Here is a 6,858-nt window from a genome sequence, read left to right as displayed (position 1 = left end):
TAACATGATACTAACATAAATAAATATTAGGAAGAGAATAAAAGGCATCATAACAATCATATTTAATATTAAAATTACCCTAGACATGATACTAGGAATATCATAATAACAATATAAACATGATATCATAAATCAATTAAAACCATTAAAGAACTTACTTTGATGCTTCGTACCTCTTTCTAATAACAAAATACACACGCTAGTAACTTCAAGGAAAATAATAAACAAGCAATTAAATTAAATAATTGAAAGAAAGATTTGGGACCAAACCCTCAGAAATTAAACCTTTCACGTCTAGGGCGAAGACAACTTTGAATATGGCTAGGTGTTTCTAAATCTTGCGAATGCGGAATTTTGTATGAGAAAACAAAGATTTGAAAAGGGAAGAAAGAGATGAATGATTGAGAGAATGAAAGAATTAGAGAATGCTAATTAAAACTTATTGTAGATGAGAACTCGTGAATGAGGAGAATTGGTGAATATTTGTGAATATTGGTGAAGATTAGTGAATGATGACGGAGTTTTTAATACGTTATTTATAGAGGAAATCAGCCAAAAAGATAAAATAAACAAAACAGAGCCTGATGCACAAAAAACAGAGTTGGCGCAAACCCTGGATAACTGGCGCCAATGGCTAGCGCCAGGCACCAGGCGCCAAAGCCTGGGGTCAGGCGCCAAGCCTGGTTTTAACGCGTTTCCGAAAATCAGATAAATTTGCCGTACTGGAGGATAAAATCATATAATTTCCTCGAAAATGCTATTTGATTTTAATTAAAACTCTGAAAAGTCAAAAAGTCAATTTATCAATGCTAATTGAATTAGGAATGAAAAGAACCTTCTAGAAGATTCTATAAGACTAAAACCATTCCTAATTGCATTAGGAATGATAAATCATATTAGGCCCTCCCCTAGATCATTTGGCCGTATATAAGGCTCAAACCGGGCCCAGTTTAGTAAATTGGCCATAATTTCCTCAATATTCATCGGAATTGGGCTTATAATATATCGTTGGAAAGGTCTTTGCAAGCCCCATCCAACTAAACTATTATTGGACCCATATAATGGACCAACCAAACTGGATTGGCTGTTTTCTTAAAATAAGTTTTCAAAAATAGAGAGAAAAGAAAAGAAATTAAAACTTTCCGCAACACTAGACTTTCCACACTTTCACTTCATTCGATTATGATTCGACGTGAAAGGTACTCATCATCGGGTTTGGTTTTGGGGAGACACAAATGGGTGTCTACAGAAGCCCCCACTTTGACTGAGTTTGAATAAACGAGAGTTTCGAAAACAAAAGTCATAGTATCGATAGGGACGGAGAATGATTCAGAACGTTCTGCGATCCTAAATCACTCTTGTAACGCCAATATCTGCAAAACTAGCGTTATTTAAACAGATAAAAGAGTTAAGAAACGCGTATCTTGCACCGTCGAGCACAGTTTCTGAAAGTAACCGATTGTTGCCGCTTTACTGTATCCTTGCTTTAATGACCTCCTACAAGCTAGAGAATGCCATCCCGCTTGAAAACCGTTACGCCTGTAACTGCTTCCAAATTAGAAGATTGCTTCGCCTGAAACGATCCTCCTCCGCATTGATAATATTCCACGTCCAAGGGAATATCATCGAAGATTGCTTCTTTTGAAACAATCCTCATCCACATTGATCATATTCCACATCCAAGGGAATACTATCGAAGATTGCTTCTCTTGAAACAAATCCTCATCCGCATTGATAATATTCCACGTCCAAGGGAATACTATCGAAGATTATTTCTCTCGAAACAATCTCCATCCGCATTGATAATATTCCACGTCCAAGGGAATACTATCGAAGATTATTTCTCTTGAAACAATCTCCATTCGCATTATGACCATCTTCCATGCCTAAGGGAATATGATCGAAGACAACTTCGCTCGAAATTACCTCCAGTTGTTTGTGACAACTCTCCGCAAGCTAGGGAATGCCGTCAAAGATATCCTCACTTGAAGTCATCCTCATTTGATGCGATAATTTTCTAAAGGAAATTACCGAAGACCCACGCCTGTCGATCTTTAAAAGTTCGCCTGAACTTTGCTCCCGCTATGCCTGTACGTCGACGCTCTTTTTCTTTGAACCTGTACGTCAGTGCTCTTTTGCTTTTGAACCTATATGTCGGTGCTTTTTGTTAGTGAGCAAATGCTTAGGCGCTTTAAGCTAAGTGAGACGATCTTTCATCAAACCGATCACTTTAGGTAATCAAGCCGATTACTAAATCATGTCAAATCGCTTAGAGGGGCTAACTGGCGTACCAAGGAACACAAAAATATGTTGCAGAAAGGTAGAACAACCTCATCAAGTGGCTGGGTGCTCTGGCGCCACTAAAAAACCATCAACGCCACTCAATTAGCCTTAGTTTCAGGCGCTGAGATTGGCGCCATGCGCCAAGCCTAACTTTTGACACCAATGCATAGGGCTTGGCGCCAGCACGGGGATTTCCTTAAATACCTCTTTCCTCTTCATTTTGCCGGCTGCTCGTCGCGAAATTGCTCGAAAAAATCCGAAAACTTCAATTGCTCGGTTCTTGCTCGTTTCTCAACCGAATTCGCTCAAATTTGTTGCAAATCAAAGCTCTTTTCATCTATTTTCCTGATCTATGTAAGTTTCCTTCAAACTCACATCTATTTTTATGAATTTTTGGCATGTTTATTCACGAATTTCATGTAAATTCAAAATGTATAATGCTCAATTTGCTTTGTTCGTCAAGTTTTATGCCATGAAATTGCTTGATTATGTTTGTATAGTGCCTTGGGAGTAATTTGAGACTTGTTTGACTCAATTTAGTGAAGAAATGAGCAATTTTCCATTGTTGGACCTCCAAAGGTCGTGAAGAACAATGTGACTCGTTCTTGATGTTTTTGCTAGCAATTCTTGTCCAATTTGTCACAATAATTACTATAGTGTTGCAAGAAATTGTGTGATTGCTTGAAAAATGCCGTATATGCTCAATTTGAATTTGTGCTATGTTTTAGTACTACGTACTCTGTTTTTTTCGGACATAGTATCATGCGGCTAGGCGAACCTTAGATACTATAGAACCTTAATTTATGATGTTTTTGCACAATGTAGTATGGCTAGACAGCGAGGCTCGGGTTCACGGTCCCGAAACACCCGACGGGAGCATGAGCCCGTAGAGGATGACGTCACACCTTCCACTTCGCTTGGACGGCTCCCGGAGTGGGATGAGCGGACCTTGTTCTTCGCCCCCGTCCACCACATTTCTGAGAGGGTGAGACGGGGCATCACTGTTGGGAGGACGCGCTATCACGGTTCCGGCTGTGACGGTTTGGGCGATTTGTACAAGATGTATATCGCCGGGGATCTTGAGACAAGACTCCTATGGGAGTCTTGTGGACTGACCATCCTGTTCGAGACCTCCGAGGCTATGGTTGCCTCCAGCGGGGGTCACCATGCAGTGCGCGCTTCGGTGGAGTTGTTCTAGGACACCACCAACACTTTCCATTTCCCTTGGGGCGAGATGATGGTCACCCCTACGGACTTCAGTCTCATTACAGGACTGGAGTTCAACTCTGTGCCACTGCCGTTCGACAGTGGGATCGACGTCTTTTCTTCGGAGGTTGAGGAGTTGTTGGGGCGGATCGCTATTCGGGCCCGAGCTGAGGTCGAGACGACTCAGTTTAGTGCTAGGGGAATTCACCGCTCGACGCTGGCAGCGGCTTTTGATGACGATGCGACCACCCGAGAGCAGCGGGTGCGCATCTTTGCGCTGATGTTGTTGTCAGGGACATTCTCCCCTGACAAAGGTAGTAGGGCGTTGCTTTACTATCTTCCTACTGTCCGTGATCTTCATCGGATCGGGACTTATGATTGGACCAGCTTAGCCTATGCTGACTTCGTTCGTGCACTAAGGGACTCGTGTCGGCACCAGTCCTTTGGGACGAACGTTGCTTTGTCTGCCTTTTGGAAGGTCGTAGAGGTAAACATTATTCCCTATAAAGTTTAGCTCTATATTTTAGCTAGCATTTACTCACAATTTTAACTCCTTGTGGATCTGGTTCTACGAGCACTTCCCTTCTGTTGCGCCGGCAAGACCATCGCCGCGCGGATTTCCAGTGAGTGCCTCTTGAAGCGGCCGCCACGTGGATGTGTCTACTACACATGTCCGGAACAGGATCATCGCGGTACAACTTTTATTGTTTATTTTCTTTTTTATGATGCTTTAGGTATACTCTCGCCTGATTGATGTTCTTTGTAGGGGCCTGAGGTGGTGTACCGGCCGTGGGGCGGTTGGACAGTCCCTGGGTTAGCCGCACAGTATTCTGCTGAACGTCGCTATTTCCTAGGGACTTATGGAGCAATCGCGTACTTAGGAGAGAAGGTTGCTAGACAGCATTCCTCTGATGTCTTCGTCGTTCCTACTCCTCCACCACGTCATATGTTCGATGGTGCGCGGTTGTCGAGCATGTCTGAGGGAGCTGGTACCCCTTGGCGGTCCTATGTGATCCTTGGGCGATGCTATGCTGAGGAGCTACTACCTTTGTTGGCTCCAGCCCCCGTACCGGCTGAGGATGTGAGGGTAAGATTTTTCAGCTTTTACTTTCCATGAAGTAGCCCCCAAGTAATGTTTTATTCACTTTTTCTTGTTTTATCAGGACAGTGCTGCTGAGTTCGTGCCACCCCGTACGTCCATCCACTACCAGGGGACATACAGGCCGATCGAGGAGATGATTCCTCCGGCTCCCGAGGGCGAGCGCTTCGTAGAGCGGTCGATTCCTCGACACCAGACTCGAGTAAGCCTAGTTATTCACAATTTCTGTCCATATATCATGCATGTTTACTGACTTATTTCTCTGACAGTTTTCGCGCGAGGTGGTTTCGGCGATGGCACGATGTATAGATGCCTTCCGGAGCCAGCTCGTCCGGATGAGGAATGCGGCCACTTGCCGTCGGGATGACGTCATCCGAGAGGTAGTCTTTCTTTATATATTTTTTTGCATTACTGCTTCAATTTTACCTTGTTTCTGATTTAATTCTTTTTGCAGGGCCAACCTATTGCTTATCACACCCGCACGAGACCTGAGGGGCGGAGGGATCCGGCGAGGTCCAGCTCGAGACGTCGTCGTACTTCGTCAGGGGGTAGAGGTGGTCGCTCTGAGGCTGCTCGTGCTGATGTTGCAGAGGGTTTGGGATCCTCTTCTGAGGGTGCTCATGTTGCACCGGTGGGAGAGGTTACCTCGGCTTTTAGAGGTGGTGGGATGTACGAGGTAGGCTCGTCATCGCAGCAGCCTCCGCAGTCTCAGCCTCAGCCTTAGGTTGATCCTGGGTGGAGTGGACCTACATTGAGTCTTCCTCCTCCCACGGAGACTGGATCTGGAGTTGGAGCTGGTGGAGAGGTGACTCTTCGTACGACGCAATTTTACGATATGATGGGCCTACGTCCTCCAGCGCCGTAGTTTGATCCTGTGTATATTTTATTTTGACTTTTCATAGAACTTTGCCTTAGACTCACTATTTTTAGACATATTTTGTATTTTTATGCTATTATGAGTTTATATTGTTTGTTATTATTATGTGTATGTTTGTGTGTGCAAGAGAAGTGTGACAAACAATTTGCGCAAAAATTCCGTCATTTTTATTATTGATGGAGGGTATCCGACTCTCTCCCCCAAAAAGAAAATAAAAAAAGGAAAAGTCAAATAAAACATCGGGTGTTTGGAATTTAATTTAAATAAAGTCCAAAAAAGAATAATATAATTATAATTAAAAATAATAGCTATATTAAATAATTAAGAAAAAGGATAAAAAATGTTTAGGAAAGATAAACGGAGCCATAAAGTCATTAGCCGACTCGAGTTTAGGATTAAAAACGCAAGTTAAGCGAGCGCGTCCGATGTAGAAACCTGGTGCCACAAAATGGCGCGTGGCGCCAGGCGCTACACTTAGCATGTGGCGCCAAGCGCTGGCGTCTGGCGCCAATTACGGGATTTGACGCCAATTGACGCTGATGCCGTATTTCATTCTAATTAAAACTTCTCGCAATTTGTGTATAAATAGCCCCCCGCCCAGCCGATTCTTCTCATAATTCCAGCGAATAAAATAATTCTTGTTTTAGAAAAAATAATAACCATGTCTTTAGTCACCAAAACCTTCACCCAACATACTCATGAATGGTGTCGATCTCTTAATGCTAGGGAGAGAAAAGAATTAGATTTATTTCACTTTGGGGGAATTTATGGCATTAAAGGGGTAGATCTAGACTTAGATTTCATACATACCGCCCTAGAATTTTGGAATGTTGATACTGATTGTTTCAGAATAGGGTATGATGAGATTAGCCCTTTGCCAGAGGAATTTGGTGCTTTTTTAGGCTTCCCTGCAATAGACCTTATAGTAATCCCTAGAGTAGATGCATACTATTGTAAGGATTTTGAGCGCTTCTTTAATTTAAAAGAAAGGGATTTATCAAAAATAGTAGATGGCAACATAGTTAATTTGAAAGAATTTGCACGCCATTATTTTAATAAACCTCTTTCTGAATCTTTTCATATATATAGAAGAAGGGCGTTCTTATTTTGCATGCTTAACCAATTTTTTCTTAGTAGTGGTAAAAATAATGAAGGCCAATCAATTATAACCACTGTTTTAGAACAAATTGAATCAGGGAGAAATCCAATGCCATTGATAGTTGGAGAGACTATGATTAGTCTAGATGAACTGAAAAGGGACCCAAAAGCACCTTTTCGCGGCTCTCCAATTTTATTACAAGTAGAAAAATAATATTTTTAATTACATAAATCAAAAAATATATTTTTGTATTGTAATAATAATTTATTTGCATTGTAATTTTTTACAGATGTG

The sequence above is a fragment of the Chenopodium album genome, chromosome 6 (assembly GCF_948465745.1).
Source record: "Chenopodium album chromosome 6, dcCheAlbu1.1, whole genome shotgun sequence".
In the NCBI taxonomy this organism is placed as follows: Eukaryota; Viridiplantae; Streptophyta; class Magnoliopsida; order Caryophyllales; family Amaranthaceae; genus Chenopodium; species Chenopodium album.
This window is presented reverse-complemented; position numbering follows the sequence as displayed.